General features: G+C 45.1%; 1 protein-coding gene across 3 annotated transcripts in view; it reads right to left on the bottom strand.

Moving 5' to 3' along the window:
* Positions 1–22,714, bottom strand: part of col8a2 (collagen, type VIII, alpha 2) — a 157,651-nt gene that overhangs the window by 51,344 nt on the left and 83,593 nt on the right. Inside the window, exons 1-2 of one of the 3 annotated variants that reach the window (XM_085262569.1) lie at positions 1,840–2,244; positions 1,422–1,638 (exon numbers count right to left, since the gene is read on the bottom strand). The gene's annotated coding sequence lies outside the window, so the exon portion shown is untranslated. Of the gene's footprint in view, positions 1–1,421; positions 2,245–22,714 lie in introns of those variants that run through there. The other 2 variants (XM_085262570.1, XM_085262568.1) reach the window with 2 other exon arrangements.

Below are 22,714 nucleotides of genomic sequence, written 5' to 3'. Positions count from 1 at the left end.
AAATCGGTGAAAGCCATTTAGCCCAGGTTTTGTCAAGCGCTGAACACAAAACAGACCGTTAATTCTTGAAGAAGTTGAGAGGAATGTAAATCTTTTAATCTATCAATTCTTTAATCGAAACCAAGCCATGCACGTGTGGAAAGCTGACTGGAAGCTGGCTCACTGCTGCACACCAGCAGCTCTGCACACTCCTGTTGTTGCTCACCAACAAAGAAGAGCGCTCACACTCCAGTGTGTGTCCCATACGACTGTTTACACACTCTAGTGGAGATCCAGTCACATTAGGGCAAGCATGTGTGCACACATACCAGCACACACACTCACACATACACACAGGTACACGTTTAGTAGACTTTTCTTGCCGTAGGCCAGCAAAGTAGAGGGATGCTGCCAAATGTTTTTGGATTTCAGATTTCCTGACCGCTGTCTTTTCCAGACTCCCCCCCTCCACTTTTTTGTCTCTTACTCTCTCTCTACACCTCTCTTACTCTGTATATTTTTCTACCTCCCCTCCTTCCTTTGCAAAGAAACTCTACTGCTGCCACCACAAGCCACTGCCGCCGCCGCTGCTGCTGCTGGTGCACTAAAACACATGTGATCAAAAATGTATCTCCTCAACAGAGCTTGCATTTTTTCTCTATCTATCCCTGCTAGTTTGTCGTGCAGTACACCCAAGGGCTCGGAGTCACAACTGTCTGTCCTCTCTCTGTTTGCGATGGAAGGATGCCGTTACAAAGGAATGCAGTGTCGCCTGCCAGAGGTATCACAGTGGATGGACAGAGCAGAGAAGAGAAGAGCATGTGTGCGTTTTGTGTGCGTTTGCAATCTTCCTTTGCACTTGCACATACCAATCATTATATGATTAAGAGCAGCTATTGCATTACACAGAAAACACAGATCCATCCAGATGGAGGACACCCTTGTTACATCTGTAACCTTGAACATATCCTGCTGCACAGCCGAGCCCCCGATACACACTTGCAATGCACACCACGCCCCCTTCAACATCATCAACTAAAGTCCCAGATGTATGGGCATGGATGCATCAACAGTGTCTTAGCCCAGATCTCAAACTCGCATACACAAAGCAACAGTCCAGATCATCGATCTCACGGGACACTCAAAGATCAACAGACGGTGCGCAGCTACAAATTTTATATAAAAATCAGCGTCCACACAGTGTGAGTGGAACACTTGAGTGTGCTTTTGGTGTGCTCAGTTCTTTTTAGTCTGCAAGTTGTTACGCTGTGCGCTGGCTTAGGACTGAGGAGAATTATGCAAGTCCCATGACTAACAAATGGAATCTGTTTTTCCTCCTTTCCCGCTCTCTCTCTTAATTGCTTTTAGCCACCTCAGGCACAAAAAAGAAAAGAGATGACAGGCCACGAGGATGCTAATGGATTCAGAGGAAACCTGCTTACCTTTCTTTCCTCAGAGACTCGGTGGAGGAGAGCAGGGGTGGGGGGGAGGATCGCTGGGCAAGGGCAGCGTTAGGTGTTTGCGTCAGGTGGTTCAGGGTCTCTTCTACCTCCCTCCTTCAGCCACTCGTGTCTCCCATGGGATGTGATGGCATCAGGTTTTCAGCGAACAAGTAGGGTCCTCCTGGGCAAAGATCTGGCACTCGGAATTGGTCCAGCGCTGCTCGCAGGTGCAAGAATAACAAGCAAACAATAAAAAGGAAAAGAAAAAAAAAAAATGCAAAAGTTAAAAACTGAAAATCTTCAACTGCAGGTTGAGATAACTGTCTGCAAAACTTTTAATTTTCTGCTTCCAGCAAAAACAAAAACAAACAAAAAGGAAGGGAGAAAGGGAGAAAGAAAAAAAGTTCTATCCATGTACTTTTTGGGGGGGCAGAGGTGGCAAAAGTGACAGAGGTGATGAAAGGGTGAGAATGGGGAAACGTCCTCTCTGTGTCGTCTTCGAGCTGTCCAGACGCAGGTCTGAGGAACACCTTCCCAATCTGTGCGCTCTTGCTCTCCAGGGTGGAAAGTAGGAGGGAAGGAGCAAGGGAGCAGGACACAGAGGGAGAGAGAGTGAGTAGCAGTGAAGTGGAACTCAGTCAGTTAGTCACTCAGGTCAGTCAGGCAGGCAGGCAGCGAGGCAGTGTATCTGGGTCCAAGCAGGTTGTGCTCCCACTCCAAGGACTTATAACCCGAGGTGGGGCGGGGGGGGCTGTGCACCTCGCTGCTCCAATCTCTCTGGCTTACTACACGATCCCTCTCCCACCAGCTTATTTTGGGAAAGACGGACAGGATTGTTCATTGGGTTAGCCCCCTTGATACAAAAAGCAAGTGTCTGTGGCTGGCTGCAGTGAAGAAGGAGGGGAGTGAGCAGGATGGGGTGGGGTAGCAGCCGCGCAGAGAGGGGTGGGGTAGGATGAAGAGGAGGGAAGGGGAACAAAAAAACACGAGAAGAGGGGAATTCGAAGGCGTCTCATGTTCTGTTTCTCACTGTTCTCCTCGCCTTCCCAAACTCACCTCCAGGAAATCACGCTGCCTTTTTAGCCTCTTTACTGTTTTGAAACATGATCACAAATCAGTCTTTCAAATGAGATCCAGCTTATGCTTTATTTCTTTTGCAGCTTTATTGATAAAGTCTGTGGATGACATGACAGTGGACAACGGTAAGGCTCAAAGCGGCATTGCACCATCACCTAAAACCTGCTGTAGGTCGTGTGCAGTTGTCACATGGTGCCACTTTCTTCATTTTGATCACCATAGTGCGGTTAATCACATCTTTTTACATTTCTTTAGTCCGCCTCATCTATTCGTGGCACGTATTACAAGTATCAACTATTCCTCATCTTTGAAGCGTGCCAGGCGATTGCCGGGAAAATAAGCAAATTCTCATGAAAACTGGTAATGTTTTGGATGTTTGCTAACAACCTGGATGAGCCACAGCCATCCCTTATCATTTAGTATAGGTTACTTCCCACACAGCAGCAACTTAGTAGGATCAAAACAGACTTAGCATTCAGTGTTTAACTGGCAGCGTGCTAGCTGGCTCTTTGCTATGGTAGTGGACCTTGACGAGCATGCTGTTCCACGCTTCTGATTGGATACACTGGGAGGAAAGCTGGCCTAGCCTTTTCCTGAAAGACCTACTGGGACAGAGCCACTGGCTGATTTAAAGATCAGATAGAGACTGGGATTCCAAACAGATCCGCACCAAGAGGAAAGAGAGAGAGAGAGGGAGAAACAATAAAGAGGATTTTAGAGTTGCCCGAGTTCTTCCCCTCATTATGACGTTGTGCCAGTTATTGGTTTATTTAAGGCTCTGTCATTTCGGCAGCATCCACTGATTCATTGCTTCAGTCACTCTGCAAGTAACAGAGAGTTGTCAAAAGTTGGCAGCCCCACGGCACTTTCTCTCATTCATGTTTTGCACATGAGGAGTAATAAACGTCCCCAGACTGTGTAATCGACCAACTTTTAGAAGCAAAGTCGGGCTGAAGTCAGCTTTTCCTTGCATGAGAGCGTCTCAAAAGGGCATATTTGGATCATTATTATAATATTTAATGGGGATCTGCTTTTTGAAGGGTGCCATTATGGCAAAATTTATAGTGCAAATGGGGTTTTATGCATTTTATTTGCACTCTTTTGAGCAAATATCAAGATAGCAAAGTGATTAGACGTGCATGAGAGGGCTAAAAAGGAGACATCTGCAGTGATGGATGGTCATAAATGTGACTGCTGATAATTGCCATAAGTGCCATCGTGATCAGCTAAAATAAGTATCCTGTTCACGACTGGAGCCGACCAAATTGAATAATTAAAAAAAAAAAAGCAACAGGCGTCATTCCTTTGAAAGAGCCATGGTGCAAGTTGAATGGTCCTCTGAACATATAAAGGGTGGAGTAACCATATGCCCAGTAATGATGTCATCAATAGGAACCCTGTGTAGTAGTTAGGCCTGTCATTCATTCCCCTCCCCAGGTGTATGTGTTTCTGCGTGCATGCGTGCCGCTTGTTGATCACACCCCGCCGCACAAGTGATCGCTGTTTGTACCTCAATGGGGCAAAAAAAATCAGTCGGCGGAGGCTCGCATACAACCACAAGAAAGCCTCCGCCTCTTCCAGTTATGGTACAGTTGCACTGAAGAATTCCACCTCGGGCTCATCAACAAATTTCAGCTAACCTTCTAATACTCTCACACAGACACAAAACAAACGCTTATGTTCACTCATTTGGTCAGCCTACACTCACCCCCTGAAAAGTCCCCACACCACTCACCACTATAGCATGGTACGAAAGCCCCCTCCCACTCGCTTTGCTTTTACAAGGTGAAACATTCCCGAGGAGAGGGAAAAAACACCTGGTCGTCATAAGTTTGCCTTTTTTCACTCCACTTTTTCCCCTCCGCTCCATTCCATTAGTAAGAACAAAAACAAACAGTGGCTGGAAAATCGTTGCATTGCATCACACGGACCCGCTTTGCTCTTGATGTTGGTCAGAAACCCCCAAAATAAGACATCAGGGACAGGTTGGCGTCACAGATAAACTACACCCTACACCACGCCTAGTGTGCCCAAACATAGACTCCCTATGTACTAACGTATGGGGGTCTGTTCTCAAAGGTGGTGTGTTAAGGGTGGAGGGAGTTTGTCTGGGGGTGCACTGAGCATGTGTGTTCCTTGTGTGGGTCCTGTGAATGGCTGGAGTGTGTTATAGGGTGGAGTTGCTTTTGAGCTTGATTGAAATTAAGTTTGGGGTTGTAATATGACCTTGTTTATTCGATTCAGTGGTCACTCTCTGAGTGAAGTATTGTATGGCAGTGACTGCGTTGATAGCATAAGCTAACATGGGTAACGGTTAAGAGTGTTTGGAGACATTATTCTGATTCACAGCGTTCATTCACTTTTCATAGCAGGATTAGGAGCACCTACACCTAATGCACTTTCCTTCAGCTAAGCCCCTTTTATTCAAACAAGCCATTGATATCCATTAGCGAAGGTCAGAGTTGAAGGTTCACACAAGGACAACAGAGGACAGGTGTTCCTCTCTTCCATCCTGCTCTTTTCTCCTGTGCTTCTATAGTCCCTCTTTTATTCACTATCAGCCTCTCTTTCCCTTGTGCGACAATTCAAAAGGGCTGTTTTCTCTCAGGTGATGTGGTCCACCTTTGTCTGTTCTAACCTTACAAAGGAATGCCTGGCATTCACCAGGCTGTGCCTGCACAAGGCAGTTTAAGATGAGTGAAAAAAGCTGGTGAGGGAGGAAGGGAAGGGATAAGGCATAAGAAAAGGAAATTTCAAGAAGGGAATAATAAAGCAGCACAACAGAGATGCAAAAAACATTAAAAAGCTAATGCGAAGAGGATAACCAAAAAGGAAAAGACAGAAACTTTTAAAGAAGGTGCCATACAGAAGCAAGGGAGGAATGGAAAGTGAGTGCTAGAGTTATTGGAGGTTCAGTAGTTTCACACACTGTGGATAAAACTTGAAGCCTCTGAAATTTATGTGAATTTCAACAAGGAAATTCCTCTGAGAAGGGCTTGGGGCTCTGCCCTTAGTTGGCATGAGGGTGGAGAGTGTGGGTGGGGTTATGGGAGGGCACAAGAGAGTAGAGAAGCGAGAAGAATGGATAGGTGGATGGATAGAGCGGGTAGAGGAGGAGAATTTTTTTTTTTTTTTGTGGCTAGACTCCTCTTGGCTCACCTGACGCATATTGTTGCCGAGCTCAGTTTCCCCCTGGGGTAATCATTTGACACTGATAAAAAGGGGGAAGGGGAGAGAGTGGAGAGAAAAAGGATGACAGTGTTTCCACCCTGGGAAAAAGCTCTCTATGGAGATTAGAGGACAGCTGGGGTAATTCTTCCGTCTGTTGGACTGGGGAAAGGGAAGACCGGGGGAAAAGAAGAGAAGAGAGTGAACAAAAAAATTCAAGAAGAGTTTCAGGAGAGAATAGCAGGAATTGTTCTGCATTTTGGAAGGTGTTGTTGGAGTAATTCCCCTCCCTTTCTTCACACGCGCCACACATGCACTAAAATGACTGGAGACAGAAAGAGGAGAGGCAGGGGGTGTTTGGAGGTAGAGAGGTGTGCGCACATTTTTAAGTGTTTCCACAGTCACAAGTCCAGATTTCTAGCTTTGGCACACCTATGTGCACATGCACACGTATACACACACAAACACACACACACGATGCTGCAGCATGTGCAAATAGAAGAGTGGCGACTGAATGGTATTTTACTGCTTCTGTATTTATGGCAGGTTATTTTGACCCTGGGTGGTCCCCGCTGAAAGACTTCTGGGGTCATTAATCATCAGTCAGGAATCAGATGTCAGGTGTGTGAGTGTGTGCGGGAGAAAGGAAAGAGAGTTGGTCAGTAACCAAAGAAGAGCAAGCCCATTTACTGTACTGTACTGTATTGTGCTGTATGAGCAGGAAGGGTAGGGAAAAAAAACAGCAAGTGTGTACGTGCATGTTTGAGGTTTGCCTCGCAAACCAGTGGATATCCTAATCAGCTGAGCTGGTGGTGAGATGAAAGAATGTGAAGATTATTGCCTGGTAATTGTTTCCAGAGTGCAACAGTGCTGCTATATCTCAAAAAACTCTCACTGAGCTGTTGTACACATCCACCATCCACCACACATTAGGGTCATGGGATACGTGCATGCCCCAAAAGGAGCAGCCCTTTGAGTTAAAGCCAGCCCACCAGATCATCGGGCTATTGTACGTCCAAGAATCCAACTTTATTATTATTCTTTGTCTTTTACTGACTGATCTCAAAGGTTCATCCAAAGACAAACACACTCTGAAACGGCAATTTCCCTACCCGCTAACTTTTTTGTCAACATGCTTGCGCACAAACAGCAAAAACAAGACGCCCAGAGATCTGCGCTTGACTGATAAGCTCATCACTCTATCAGCTAGTCGGCTGTTAGAATGCCATTTTCTTTCTACCGCTTGTTGACAGCCCCTCGTCTCAGCCAGCCGGCCCTGAGAGGGCAGAGGGAACTGAGATCAAACAGAGACAGAACTGTTTAGCTTTTGTTTTATTACATTTTTTTAAACCCATGTTCCGTTTCCGAACCATTGGGCAAGACAGCTATTTCCTTTTTACAGCGGGAGCAACAGAATCACGAAACCCAAACAATCAGGTTACAATAAATAAATTTGACTGCCGGAGTTTGGAGATTTCAGCAGAACATCCAAAGACTCCACCCGAGTTAGATATGTGGCACTAATGCTGTGGGTCAAGGATGAGCATCACTGAAGGGTATCCTAACTATGATTGATTTGTATAAGAAAAAAACATCAAATGTCTTCTGTGTAAACAGCGACAGCTGAATCTGAATGTGTTATCCTTCTTCCTCCTAGAATAACAGAATTATCTGAATCGTCTCTGATTAACCTGTTTCACAGCTGTGACTTGATTATCTTATTATGTAGTTATATAAGATTTCACTTGTGTGGCGCCAGTTGTTGCATCTCTTAATCGCATTCGTTTGCACACATGATTTTAATCACAGTATCAAACACACTGACTAGACGTATTCTCGTGATCACTTAAATAATTCAATCTGACTCGAGCATGCTTTTGTTTTGACTTTATTGAAAACACTTCAAAACAATGAACGTACCATCTGGTTATTTTCTGCTCGGCAGCCCTGGTAGTTACTGAGTAATCACGGCTGCTCTTCTTCCACTGTCCATATCCAATGGGTCAGGTCCACAGAGCACATTTATTGGTGCGATAAACGGTTTACTTTGACATAATGATACACTCACTGTAATTACAAGAAAAAATGTGTTTGATATGTCAAGATAGCAACCTAAACTGTTTTCTCAGGATAACTGGCAAGACACAATGCATATTTGTTATCTCTAGATAATTAGATAAGTAATTTGCCAGAAAAATAGGCTCATATGGAAGGAAAAAAAGCTAATTAAGCTGTGATCTTGCGATAACAGGCTAAACAAATATGATAAGTAACCATTACAGAATTCCTGCTTTGAAAACTAAAACAGGATTGTCCCAGTGAGACGGGTTAGAGTTTAACCCAGATGAAGTGTTGTTCTTGGTCTGTCACACAATATACAGTTCAGTGAAAACTGCTGTAATACTGGTCTATGTAACACTTCTTGGTCTATGAGCCTACTTGTCTGAGCAGCAATGCAAAGATATTGAACTAACTTATTCAGTTATCAAAATTACTCATCAATTCAGATACTCATTTCACCTCACCTAAATGTGTAGTCATGCGAAAAAGAAAATGTCTCTATGCAGTCCTATGAAGAACTAAGCCTATCCTCACCGTTTCCATAGGAATTGAGAAGATAAGTAGTAGCTAAGTTGGCTTGTTAAATGTTAAACTTCATAACAGTGGAGTTGGAAAAGGACTGAACAAGCATGGCTGGTTTGAAAATGTAGAAAGCCTCTTCTATATAAAATGACCATGATAGCGCGACGAAGCTTTAGAGAGTTGCTTCTGAACAAACCACTGAACAAAGATTGGAACAAGAAAGATGTTTGAACATAATGTGCAGAACCATGTTTAGTGAAACCCAAACATTGCATTTTAGCGCAAACACATGATACCATCTGTCATGCACGGTGGTGGAGGGGTAATGATTTTGCTTTTTTTGCATTTTTGCTGTCAAACATGAGTAGACAATGATCAGCAAGTTCAGCAAGAACATTTACAACAAAATCGTTAAAAAAAAAACCAATCACAATGTCGCATTGGCCTGATCAAAGTTCAGACCTCAGCCTAACTCAAACCTTTGGTGGATCTTCAAGAGAACTGTGCATAAGTGAATGAAAATAAATCTCAAGGGACTGATGCAAAGCCTTTTGACCAAGTCGTAAAGACACGTGGGTCAAAGGTCATCCACAGTGATGTGAAAGTCTGATAAGGTGTTTGATGTACTTGTTTTTTCACACAACAGTATATTAAAAAGTAGGATTCACTGGTACACTGTACATGTAGGGTGAAAATTGAGCTGAAATCTTTATCTTCCCCTTCTTAGCCATACTGGATATTAGTGATGGGAATCGAGAACCAGTTCCTGGTAGTTCAATTCCTTTGAATTGATCATCTGCCTGCCTATCAATTGTGTTTATTGGTTCTGCCTACTCTTGCGTAACAATTAGCTGATTTCAGTTTGTGTGCGGGAAGAGGAAAATGGTGGTGCAGCCTACAGGGTGGATATCGACATTACTTTTATTTTTACTGAGCAAAGGGACAAGAGTGCAATGGTAAAGTTCATCCAGAACAGAAACATCTGCATTATCTAACTAATTAAACTTCAGCTCTTTACAAGCACCTGCATAGACAACATGCTAATGCTAAGCTAGCCAAGAAACCAGAATGATGATAAAACAGAGTTTTATCATCTACCCACAGCCTGAACCTTAACAGGTAACAAAAGCAGTGAGGAGCAGTCATGCTGTGCACGTTCATGTATCTGAAGTAGAATCACTGTGGTGATCGCTTTTTGCTAGTTTCCATCTTTGCTTTGCGTTGCTGGCTTTGTGTTTGTACCCAAGTACTTTGAGAAAAATCATGCATGTGGCCTTATTAGGATAAGGATTTGTTTTGGTGTGTGTGACTGTGGACTATCAGTGTATATTGTTAAATGGTAATTATGAGAAAATGCATTTGAGCTCATTTTACAGAGAACACTAAACCGATATAAGGAGTAGTATAAAGAATTACTTTCTCCTGAGAGTAAAATGGCCTGTATTTGTATAGCGCTTTACTTGTCCCTAAGGACCCCAAAGGGCTTTACACATCCAGTCATCTACCCATTCACACACTGGTGATGGCAAGCTACATTGTAGCCACAGCCACCCTGGGGCGCACTGACAGAGGCGAGGCTGCCGAACACTGGCGCCACCGGGTCCTCTGACCACCACCAGTAGGCAACGGGTGAAGTGTCTTGCCCAAGGACACAACGACCGAGACTGTCCAAGCCGGGGCTCGAACCGGCAACCTTCCGATTACAAGACGAACACCCAACTCTTGAGCCACGATTGCCCCAGTAGTGAAGTAATGTACTGCATTACTTTTAGGACAAGTGTTCTGTGTAATATGTGTAACCCATTACTTTTTTTGAGTAATGACTCCAACAAGCACAAACATGTGGAGCCAGTGAGAACCCAATGAAAATCAATAAGAGAATCGATAAGGAATCAAACCGATAATTGATGTCGATAATAGACTCAGAATTGTTAGCTTCTTATCAATTCCCATCCCTACTGGATTAGCAGAATTGTTTAAAGAGAAGCTAATAGAAACCTAGAAACATTAACTTTATACAGTGATAAGACAACAATGCTGACAGCCAGTACTGTGTTTGCAAGTATTGCTTTCCCAAGCCTTACAACAGCCTGGGTTGTGACCTCTTGAGTGGCAGCAATCCTTTTCCCTGACCTTTGGCCTCTGTACTCCCACTAAGCAGATTCTGTGCTCCTGCTGCAAATGCCTTAGGTCTCCTCAGCCCCCTCAAACAAGCTGTTGTAAGTTTAGTCCTATTATAACAAACTAATTTATTCACTTGACCACTTGCTGACCCTGGATGAGCTTCTAGTGTTGTTTCTTTTGTGTTTCAGTGCCTGAGAAGCCAAATAAGCTTTTGTCTGCACATGCACACTTGCTCACACTCATGGGCTGTATACTGGTGCCCCGTCTCACCTGGCGTCCTGTCTGGCTTTGTGAGTGCGTCCTGACCTTGGCGCTTACAGGAACCTCCTCCCTAAACAGCTGTCCCAACACCCAATGTCGTATATACACAAGGAAACAGAGAAATTGCACTACAGGATCACGGGTCAATTCCCGCACAGTCTGTGGGTATCACATCATGAATTTCGCATTCGGAGTGGGTGATATGTCCTGAGAAATGCATCTGGGAAAGCAGTTTGAATAACACAAAATTGGTTCTCAGTGGGACATTAAGAAATATTAACTGTCGGAAGGGATTGTTTTTCAACTTTGATCATTGTGGGAGAATAAACAGCGAACAATATGACCTTGTTCAGATCAGGGTGAATTAGCTATAAAGCACCGGTGACTGAGTGACTGTTTCATGCGTAATGCACTCTTTGGGGAGACCATTTTTTTCACGCAAAATTCATAATGTTGACTTATTCCTGAGAAACAGAGAAGACAGGGCGGAGCAAGGATGGAAATATGTGTGTGTATATTACACAAAACAAGTAGTCAAAATGAAGGATAAATAATGAAGCTGTCAACATTAGTGCCAGGCCTTTGCCTACAAACCACAGTTTATGTCAGAAGAACAGGGCTTACACTAACTCTCACATACACACCTACTGGAGAATGTGGCAAGTTAGGTTTAAATGCAAAGCATTTCTGTTATTCTGCCTTGCTGATCCTCCGCCCTACTTTTGTTCTCCACTCTTTTGCCCACTTTCTCCTTGAAAGCCTGCAGATGTGTAGATACGCAAAAGAAAACAGGCAGCGGGCCTCCGGCTTTGGTTAACATGGTAAGACACGCCAGAAAAACAAAAGACCCGTGAAATGCACAAACACCACAGTAGAAAAACTGCAGCAAGGACCACCCATGAAGGTGGCAAGTGAGCCACTAAGACCTAAATCAGTTTCTTGGATGTGGGTGCTACTAGATAAAGAGTATGACATGCATGGATGGGTAAAGAGGCAGACACAGATGTGCCACAAAACAGTTGCAGTAATAAAGAGGAACACAGAGAGGGGAGTAAATGGACATGTGGCTTCGCCATAATGCAGTTCAGCATCTCCAGGAATTATGTTAACCTTGGGTATTCTCCACCTCACAATTTATAGTCAACGTTCAGTGCAACTACTGAAAGTAGTGTGCCACTATGTAGTGATGCATAAAATAAGGGTGTGAGGGTGTCCAGTGATTATACTCTATCCAGTATAATTGCAAACAGTATAACTGCATATTGTCAGAGACACTGAAGAAGTTTAGTTTAGTCCAGTGTACTCTTAAAATTCATCGAGAAGAGTCTTTATTGAAGGAGATACTTCTCCACACAGACCCCCACATGTCCTGGTTATCTCAATATAAGCAGGAGATTATGGATAAAAGAGTTCAAAGTCATTGATTAGATATAAAAGATCTGAAGTAAGGCCAATGTGGAAATGGCTTATACCTGTATTTTCTCTAACGGCCAGCAGTGGACAACTCCTCCGGCTTCAAAGCAAGGACCATCTGGTTCTCTTGAGCCATGAGTTTATGAGCTCAATCACTAGCTTCAAGTCGTGTCCATGTCTTGAATTAGGTTCCTTTTTCATGCTTCGTCGCAGTTAAGTGGCTTGACAAACAAAATTTCTAAAAACGGTCCGGTACAAGGACTGGACTATGTGAAAAAGCAGCCAGTGTCCAAAGAAAACCTTGAAAGGTCTTCAGAAAGTTTGTTTCGCAAGAGCACTTTAAAAAACATACATGATACAATACAAATCTGGCTCTTTTGAAGCAGATCAGGAGTGGCTCAAGACTTTTGCATGTTCTGTGTATTCTTTTTGATTTGTATGCTTTACCACAAAAGTAGACAATGTGTTACTAGGTACATGCTGTAGCCTTAGGAAATGTTGGGATTTCAGCAGTAATGTGGTGTTATGGGACTAAACAATAACAGGATGACATTGGGTAGTATAACAGAGTTTAACAAATTTCCCACGTGTGGGACTAATAAAGGTTATCTTATAATATTACAATACCACTCAATTACATACATATAATGTTTATAAGAAATACCTCATGCATGTGAAGGCAGTCTGAATCTAGCCACCTAGCAACCACCAGTAATGTCTACACACTGGAAAGATGACAGTCTAAAGAGGTCAGTTTTATTTACCTCTTAAGAAGAACCAGAGGTTACCTGCCAGGAACACAATCATGTCCTAAATTTCTCCATGTTTTCTACATCCTGATCTTGCAGAGGAAGAAAGAATCTGTAAAACAATGGCACCGAGTGCTGAAAACAAAACGCTAAGATTGTAGCAGAATGTAGTTTGTCTAATAACATGCTTTCATATTCTCAGGTCCAAGAATGTCACAGAAAATCTTCTCTAGTTACCGCTGCTCATTGCAGACTCAGGCCTGAGGAGAGCTTATCTCTCCTCGGGCTTGTGTCTTGTCTGTCTGCACATCTAGAAGTGTTTATGGGTGACAGCTGTTGGCTTGAAAATGTGCAGGATATCTACATTTTCTCTCATAGATTTCCTGCTTTGACTAGCTGCTACCGGCAGGCGTGTCTTTTCTTTCCTGAGACAGATGAATAAACATTATTGTTGGAGCTAAGGCCAGCAGCTTGTATAATAACTAGGTTGTGACTTTTGTCAGCTGTGCATGTGTGTGCTCAGGAAAGAACAGAAAATAGAAGAATGAAAATAAGCAACAGGGGATAAACATTCCAAAAGCAGGCATTAAATATAGTCATTTAAGCACCTGCGAGGCTGTGAAGCTGTGAATTAGGAGTTATTCAAACGGTAGATAATTCTTTATTCAATCAATAATCTTGACAACAGTTTGAATGGGCTTGTAATTGCAACCTTTTCATGCACAGCATGAGTAGAGACTGCAGCCATTTTCAACAAAACCATAGTTATCGTGTTGTTAATGTGGCTAAAATCCAGCACAATCAAGTCCAGAAGAAATTCCAGGGGGGAAAAAAAAGTTTACACTCCGCATCCAATATTGTGCTATTCTTGAATGGTAAAATACAAATAACTTGCAGAAGGACAGAGCTGAGCCTGCGCACGCTCCCGGCCAATTTCTCGTGGGAAGAGAAGCCGAATAGAATAAGAACATTTTGAACAAAAGCATATTAATGATTGTTAGTGTTGCAATTACAGTTAAATTGTGTGAAATTGCTGCTAACACAGTTGGTGTAATTCATGAAGTCTCAAATTTTAACACAGCATGCAAGGCTGTTTAATGTCTGAGTATGTTTTAAGTGTTTGTACTAGATTTGGGGGCATGATAGAAAGCTGTATAATATATATATATATATATATATATATCTACTCTACATGGCAATGATATTTCCACATGTACCTCATGAACTCTGGATCTGATTTATATACATCTCAACCAATATTATGCTAACACACATATATATAGATAATTTCATCCACATAAAGCCAAGCTACATCTTATGTCTTACATAAATATTTGTTTTCTTGCATGAGGTTGGTCTTTCTTCCTCTCTTATTGCCTTATAGAGATTAAGTCATGCTATCCTGGAAAAGATATTTGTCTCTGTTTTATATGAAACCTAAAGCCACTAACTGTATTTGAATAACCACTTCAACATAATATTCTGCAATTCAACATTCATTTCACTAAGAGCTGGCATGGGTTGTAGTAGGGAAAACAAATGATAGGTTCAAGGTGGATTAAACCCTATACATACAGCTGTACTTGAAAAGTCTTTGGCTTACTTCTGATCTTTTGTTCATCGTCTTTCTCCTTCTAATGCTTTTGTTCTCTCTGCTGCAGCCTCTTGCCCTCCATCCTTTACATATTTCTTCCTTTGGTGTGTGTGTATTATAAAGCCTTCAACCCAACCAGTGGGTTGCGGTTCCCTCCTAAACCATTCACATGGAACTGGTTAAGAAGACATTCCTTCCATGGAGAGAATGTCTGGCACCAAGCGCCTGTAATACAGAAATCATAAACGGGAGGTCCAGCCTAATCACATCCCGTGGCACTCTCACCCTCTCTGAGCTCCCTTTTCCTCCTTCATCTTCCTCTCGTCGTCTCTGAGGGGTTATTAAGAACGGGATTGGGAGACCAGGAGCGTTAGCTGAGTCTATCTTTTCCTTTCCCTAGCAATCTAAGAGTGTAAATCAATTGTGGATACTGATCTGAATCCGGTGGTTGGCAAATGTTCCTGCTTATCTGATGTGCTGTATCCATTCATGAAAGATGAATTTTGTATTTGGGTAAATAAAGCAATACAAAGAAAAACATGATAGAAGGAAAAAACTATTTGTGGTGGATTGTTTAGTTATTGTCCAATGCTAGCTAGCTTTGCTAGCAAGATGGATTCAAAGATCATGTGGGTGATCTGCACAGATATAAACATTTGCTAATTACTGCTAACATTAAAGAAAACTATACTAGAATTTCACAGACAAAGAAAAAAAACACAATACAAACCTCTTGTATGGGCTGTTGGTACAATTAGCTAGTCATGCAAGTTACTGTTTCTCATCATCTGGAATAAAATGGTCAAAACGGCTCCAAAACAGTTGGGAGGTCTTACTTTAGGCCTTACCCAACTTCAGAGCGTAATGAGTAATGAGTTACAAAAACATAAAAAGAAAAAGAAAAATCACCTGGTAAAGTTGTCATGCAGAGAGAAATTTCCCATACAAACCAAAACCGCTTTTGCACCAGGCTGTAAACATGTTTATTTCTACTATAAAGTCGGCATTTTAACACGAAGGTCTGTGGGGACTGACTCACTTTGGAAGCCAGACTCAAGTGATCAACGAGCCTTAGTTTTTGGCACTGATCTGTCAGATGCAGCTGACAGGATAATAACCCAGTGCAGTGGCGCATTCCCAACAATGTCTAGCACCACAACAAGCATTTACAGCAGAGTGTCACACCAGCTGATCAAATTTACCACCATCACTAATCTCCTGGTTACTAATTTCTTGTTCCCTGTTTATTTTCTACATTATTCAACTTTGTTTGTTGCTCATTCCCTGAACCTGTACCATTCATCCTCTCCATCATCATGAATTCTTCCTTTAAAGTTTCTTCGTTCCATGGTATATTTAACCTGTTGCTGAGGTTTCTTTTTGTGTAATGCAATGAAACCTCATTCGAAACTGGAGACTAATTGCACTGTGGCATGCAAGGATCAAGCCGGGAGCAAAGGTATCAGAACATGAAATAGGGAGTCTGTAATTTTGGTCTCATCTACACCATTTATAGAAAAATGGCTCATAAAGATAATGTGGATAGTGGGATCAGGTTTGGTGTGCGCCAAGTAAGTGCTCGTGAAACATTGTTAAACTCAATATAAAGCATCTTACAAGTACAAACTCAGTGAAAATAGAGTGTTGTGCAGAAGTCTTGAGCCAACCCTCATTTCTTTGTATTTCACTTCCAAGGAGTGAGACTTTCCTGTTATTGTGAAAGTGGTCTTGAGAAATAGTTCTCCGTGTTTTCTGAAGGTCTTTCAATGTTTTACTTTGTGGTGGTGTATGTGGTGCTTTTTCACACAATTCAAGTCCACCTCTTGTCCTGTCCAATCATGAAAAAGATACCAGGAGTAAGCTTTGTTACCAGTAGCCTGTAACACAAACATTTTTCCCCATTTTTTTACTTCAAATTAGTTAAAAAACATACCAAAAATAACACAGTTTCGCAGGTATAACATAGTGTTTTGGCATGAAAAATGTGATTCCCAAAGAGCTATTAGACAAAAACTGAAGAAATTAAAGAGACATGGCCTAAAAAAACTATATACAGCAGATGGATATTATCTGAAAGTCATGTTCTAAAGAAATAGGGAAAAATTAAAAGACCTGAAAGACAGGACCTGAGAGATGTACAGTGGGGCAAAAAAGTATTTAGTCAGCCACCGATTGTGCAAGTTCCCCCACCTAAAATGATGACAGAGGTCAGTAATTTGCACCAGAGGTACACTTCAACTGTGAGAGACAGAATGTGAAAAAAAAATCCATGAATTCACATGGTAGGATTTGTAAAGAATTTATTCGTAAATTAGGGTGGAAAATAAGTATTTGGTCACCTCAAACAAGGAAAATCTCTAGCTCTCACAGACCTGTAACGTCTTCTGTAAGAAGCTTTTCTGTCCCCCACTCGTTACCTGTATGAATGGCACCTGTTTGAGCTCATCATCTGTATAAAAGACACCTGTCCACAGCCTCAAATAGTCAGACTCCAAACTCCGCCATGGCCAAGACCAAAGAGCTTTCGAAGGACACCAGGAAAAGTATTGTAGACCTGCACCAGACTGGGAAGAGTGAATCTACAATAGGCAAGCAGCTTGGTGTGAAAAAATCAACCGTGGGAGCAATCATCAGAAAATGGAAGACATACAAGACCACTGATAATCTCCCACGATCTGGGGCTCCACACAAGATCTCATCCCGTGGGGTCAAAATGATCATGAGAACGGTGAGCAAAGATCCCAGAACCACACGGGGGGACCTGGTGAATGACCTGCAGAGAGCTGGGACCAAAGTAACAAAGGTCACCATCAGTAACAGACTACAACGGCAGGGAATCAAATCCCGCAGTGCCAGACGTGTTCCGCTGCTGAAGCCAGTGCATGTCCAGGCCCGTCTGAAGTTTGCCAGAGAGCACATGGATGATACAGCAGAGGATTGGGAGAATGTCATGTGGTCAGATGAAACCAAAGTAGAACTTTTTGGTATAAACTCAACTCGTCGTGTTTAGAGGAAGAAGAATACTGAGTTGCATCCCAAGAACACCATACCTACTGTGAAGCATGGGGGTGGAAACATCATGCTATGGGGCTGTTTTTCTGCCAAGGGGACAGGACGACTGATCCGTGTTAAGGACAGAATGAATGGGGCCATGTATCTGTCACGGTCCTGGGTCTCCTGACCCAGCGTTTTTAGTTCTTTGTGATTTACGTATTATTGTACTTGTGTGATTTATTCCATGGCTTCTAGTTTTGATCCCTTGCCCTTCATGTCTCCCTGTGTGCCCCTCTGTGTATCTGTGAGCCCTCGTCTCTCCTTATGTTTTATTCCATGCTTCCCCTGCCCATCATGTCTAAGTTCTCCCCGTGCTCTCTCTTCCCCCTGTGTGCCCTCTATGTATTTATGAGCCCTCGTCCCCTTTCGTGTTTATTCCGTGTCTCCCCTGCCTGTTACGTTGGTGTTCTACTCGTGCTCTCTCTCCTCCTGTCTGAACCTCTGTGCTCCTTGTTTCACCTCTCCCGTCAGTGTTCAGTTTACCCCGCCCTGTCTCGTTATGGTTATCAGTGTCACCTGTGTTCCCCGTGTGTTCCCACTCCCCTCGTTAACCCTCTGTGTATTTCTGTCTGCGTCTCCCTCTGTTCAGCGTGACGTCGTCCCTCATGTTGTGTGGATCTCCCTGTGTCTCTGCGTATGTTAGTTTACTTTTCCCAGTTTAGTTTTGTATTTCCTATGTTCTGCCACTCCAGCATTAAAGCTGTGATTTTGAGTTCATCTCCGTGTCTGTGAGTTTTGCGTTTGGGTCCTCCTCCTGCCTGCCACACAGCCGCGCCTTGACAGTACGACGTCACCAGTAATGGACCCAGCAACTCACAACCCCTCCGCTGAGCTCCGGGAGGATTTGATCTATACGGTGGAGTACCACTGTCAGGAGTGGGAGGCGCTGCCAGGAGACGAACACCGGGAGGTCGTAGCCGCCCGTCTACAGCGGATGGTGTCCGGACTCCCGTGGCTGTTCGGCGCGCTGCACCCCCACATCCGGGACTTCCTTGTTTCCACCGTAGGCGTCCGCCCGGAGCTGCCTCTCCAGTGTGAGGGGTCGGAGGACGTTCAGCCCGGTCCGCTGGAGGATTCGCGGCCCGGCTCATCTCCTCCCCCCTCTCGGCGAAAACGGCGCTCACGCCGCCGCCGCCCTAACGTTTCTGAGCAAACTCCGGTGGTGAGTGACACTAACTGTTTCTTCCATGCCACTTCCAAGTCGGACCAACTCGGACAATATTCTGCTCTCCAACCTATATATTTAGAAACCGTTTGTGTGAATGCTCCTGTGTCCGCAACGGATCCCTTTGTGCTCGGTATTACTGACTCTGCTAAACCTGGATCTTCCTGTGCTGTGACTGTTTTAGAGACTGCTACTCCTAACATGGACAGTTTAAGGCCTACAGAGTTGCCAGGAGTGACTCGCCATGAATCTCTGTTAGCCGCCCGGCCCGAAGCTCAGTCGCCACCTCCACCACATTCAGCCTCGCTTCCCATAGCACAGTCACATCCACAGCCTGACTTACTACAAACCTTATTTCAATCCCTAGCCCAGTCAATAGCTCAGTTGGCAGAGGAATCATCAGCCTTATCGTCAGCTCGGTTTCCAACTTTACAACCATCAGTGCAGTCTCCAGTGTCCCCAGTGCAGTCTCCAGTGTCCCCAGTGCAGTCTCCAGTGTCCCCAGTGCAGTCACCTGCAGCCCTGCTTTCCCCAGTGCAGTCTCCAGTGTCCCCAGTGCAGCCTCCTTTAGTACAGTCATCCACTCAATCACCAGCTCCACTTTCCCCCCAACTACCACTACCACCTCTAGCTCAGTCTCCTGTGCACTCACCTCTGGTTCATTCTCCTGTGAAGTCATCTACTCCTACTCCACTCTCACCACCACCGTTACTACAGACATCAGTTCAGTCCCCTGTGCAGTCGTTTACTCCTCCACCGTCAGCAGCTCAGGTCCCCGTGTGTCCAGCAGCTCAGGTCCCCGTGTGTCCAGCAGCTCAGGTCCCCGTGTGTCCAGCAGCTCAGGTCCCCGTGTGTCCAGCAGCTCAGGTCCCCGTGTGTCCAGCAGCTCAGCTCGCACCTGAACCATTGGCCCAGTCCCCGACAGCAATACGGTCTTCTGTTCGGCTTAACATTCAGCCAGGGGTCCCAAACCTCTCTGGCTCTACATCAGCTCCTGCTGGAAGCTCGGATGAGCTCATCCAGGACTCCGCGGCTCCCACGCCGCCATCTACCTCGTCCGCTGGGGGTTCCAGTGAGCCCGGCCAGCACCTCCTTGTCTCCGCTGGAGGGTCCGAGAGGCCCGTTCAGCCTCCTGTCTCCGCTGGAGGGTCCGAGGGGCCCGTTCAGCCTCCTGTCTCCGCTGGAGGGTCCGAGGGGCCCGTTCAGCCTCCTGTCTCCGCTGGAGGGTCCGAGGGGCCCGTTCAGCCTCCTGTCTCCGCTGGAGGGTCCGAGGGGCCCGTTCAGCCTCCTGTCTCCGCTGGAGGGTCCGAGGGGCCCGTTCAGCCTCCTGTCTCCGCTGGAGGGTCCGAGGGGCCCGTTCAGCCTCACGCCGCATCAGCTGGAGGGCCCGAGGAGCCTGTCCAGCCGCCATCTGCAACCTCGCCTGGCCCGGCCTCAGCCTCTGCAGCTCCGCCTGGTCCGGCCTCAGCCTCTGCAGCTCCGCCTGGTCCGGCCTCAGCCTCTTCGTCTGCTGCAGCCTCCTCAGCCTCTTCGTCTGCTGCAGCCTCCTCAGCCTCTTCGTCTGCTGCAGCCTCCTCAGCCTCTTCGTCTGCTGCAGCCTCCTCAGCCTGTGCTTCGCCTGGTCCTGTGCCCTCCGGGCCCCGGCCGGTGCGCCTGACACTGGAGAGCCGCCGCCGCTGCCTTCCGCGCGGCCGGCCCCCTGAACTGCACCGTCATCGCCTGAGTGGCCGCCGTCGCCTTCCGCACGGCCGGCCCCCGGACCAGCGCTGTCATCGTCGCCGCCGCCTCCCGCGCGGTCGGCCTCCTGAACTGCTCCGTCGTCTCCTTCGCCGCCGCCGTTGCCTTGCGCACGGCCGGCCTCCTGAACTGTTTTCACGTCGCCGCCGTTGCCTTGCGCACGGTCGGCCTCCTGAACTGTTTCCGCGTCTCCGCCGTTGCCTTCCGCACGGTCGGCCCCCTGAACTGCTCTGTGTGTGAGTTATTTTCTTGGGCTCCGGTGTTTGCTGTGACTCTTTTGTTTTCTGTTCCGAGCCCTCCGTCCTGGGCCCCCGCCGCCCGCCCTGGGTTGTTTTCTGTTTGGTTTTGTTTTTCTGTGTTTGGGCTGTCTGGAGCCAGCCCTTGAGGGGGGGGTACTGTCACGGTCCTGGGTCTCCTGACCCAGCGTTTTTAGTTCTTTGTGATTTACGTATTATTGTACTTGTGTGATTTATTCCATGGCTTCTAGTTTTGATCCCTTGCCCTTCATGTCTCCCTGTGTGCCCCTCTGTGTATCTGTGAGCCCTCGTCTCTCCTTATGTTTTATTCCATGCTTCCCCTGCCCATCATGTCTAAGTTCTCCCCGTGCTCTCTCTTCCCCCTGTGTGCCCTCTATGTATTTATGAGCCCTCGTCCCCTTTCGTGTTTATTCCGTGTCTCCCCTGCCTGTTACGTTGGTGTTCTACTCGTGCTCTCTCTCCTCCTGTCTGAACCTCTGTGCTCCTTGTTTCACCTCTCCCGTCAGTGTTCAGTTTACCCCGCCCTGTCTCGTTATGGTTATCAGTGTCACCTGTGTTCCCCGTGTGTTCCCACTCCCCTCGTTAACCCTCTGTGTATTTCTGTCTGCGTCTCCCTCTGTTCAGCGTGACGTCGTCCCTCATGTTGTGTGGATCTCCCTGTGTCTCTGCGTATGTTAGTTTACTTTTCCCAGTTTAGTTTTGTATTTCCTATGTTCTGCCACTCCAGCATTAAAGCTGTGATTTTGAGTTCATCTCCGTGTCTGTGAGTTTTGCGTTTGGGTCCTCCTCCTGCCTGCCACACAGCCGCGCCTTGACAGTATCGTGAGATTTTGAGCCAAAACCTCCTTCCATCAGTGAGAACTTTGAAGATGAAACGAGGCTGGGTCTTCCAACATGATAATGATCCAAAACACACCGCCCGGGCAACAAAGGAGTGGCTCCGTAAGAAACATTTGAAAGTCCTGGAGTGGCCTAGCCAGTCTCCAGACCTCAACCCCATAGAAAATCTGTGGCGGGAGTTGAAAGTCCGTGTTGCTCGGCGACAGCCCCAAAACATCACTGCTCTCGAGAAGATCTGCATGGAGGAATGGGCCAAAATACCAGCTACTGTGTGTGCAAACCTGGTAAAGACCTATAGTAAACGTTTGACCTCTGTTATTGCCAACAAAGGTTATGTTACAAACTATTAAGTTGTATTTTTGTTATTGACCAAATACTTATTTTCCACCCTGATTTACGAATAAATTCTTTACAAATCCTACCATGTGGATTCATGGATTTTTTTTTTCACATTCTGTCGCTCACAGTTGAAGTGTACCTCTGGTGCAAATTACTGACCTCTGTCATCATTTTAGGTGGGGGAACTTGCACAATCGGTGGCTGACTAAATACTTTTTTGCCCCACTGTACATGGCTCTATTTACTGATGCCTCATCAAATGGTCTCAATGGCTTAAGAAGTCATTCTTTACATATGAGGAGAAAGGGCTGAGAAAGACTGGACTGAAAATTGGTACCAAAAGGTCTCATAGAGTGATGGATCCAAATGTAAAATCTTTGTTTGAAATCATTAGCGAGGAAGAGATTAGGAGAGAGATACAACAGAGAGCGTCTACAGCTGTCTGTAAAACACCGTGGCGGCTCTGTCATAGTTTAGGATTGCATTTCAGCTGGTGGTGCTGGGCATCTTGTTAAAATTGGTGGAATTAAGAACACATAAAAGTGATTTGAGTTGATCTCCCATGTAATACCAACTAGAAAGAAACTGATGGGTAATATCTCCACACACTTCCATTGGAGTAAAAGCATAGCTTGATAGAAATACACATACTGGATTATTATTATTAGTTTATTAGTCATGGATTCGCTTCCCCATTGCCCAGACTTCAAACATTACTGAAGCAGTGAAGGATCATCTTGGGAGAGAGAAGAACAAAAGGCAGTTAAAATCCAAAAACAAGCTTTGAATGCCATTCAAGATGCTTGGAGAACTATTCCCGAAGACTACTTGAAGATTTTACCAAACATTTCAGGCTATGTTGACGAACTCTTTTTTCGCCTGCTGTACTGTAATTCTGTGTCTGTTTACACCTTTTTCAATAAACTACTGCA

This window comes from Mchenga conophoros, linkage group LG22 (genome assembly GCF_057382185.1).
Source record: "Mchenga conophoros isolate Kocher_MC1m ecotype Shallow Benthic linkage group LG22, M_conophoros_male_GT1.1, whole genome shotgun sequence".
Taxonomy (NCBI): domain Eukaryota; kingdom Metazoa; phylum Chordata; class Actinopteri; order Cichliformes; family Cichlidae; genus Mchenga; species Mchenga conophoros.
The sequence above is the reverse complement of the archived record's forward strand: the minus strand, read 5'-3'. Positions and strand labels throughout refer to the sequence as shown.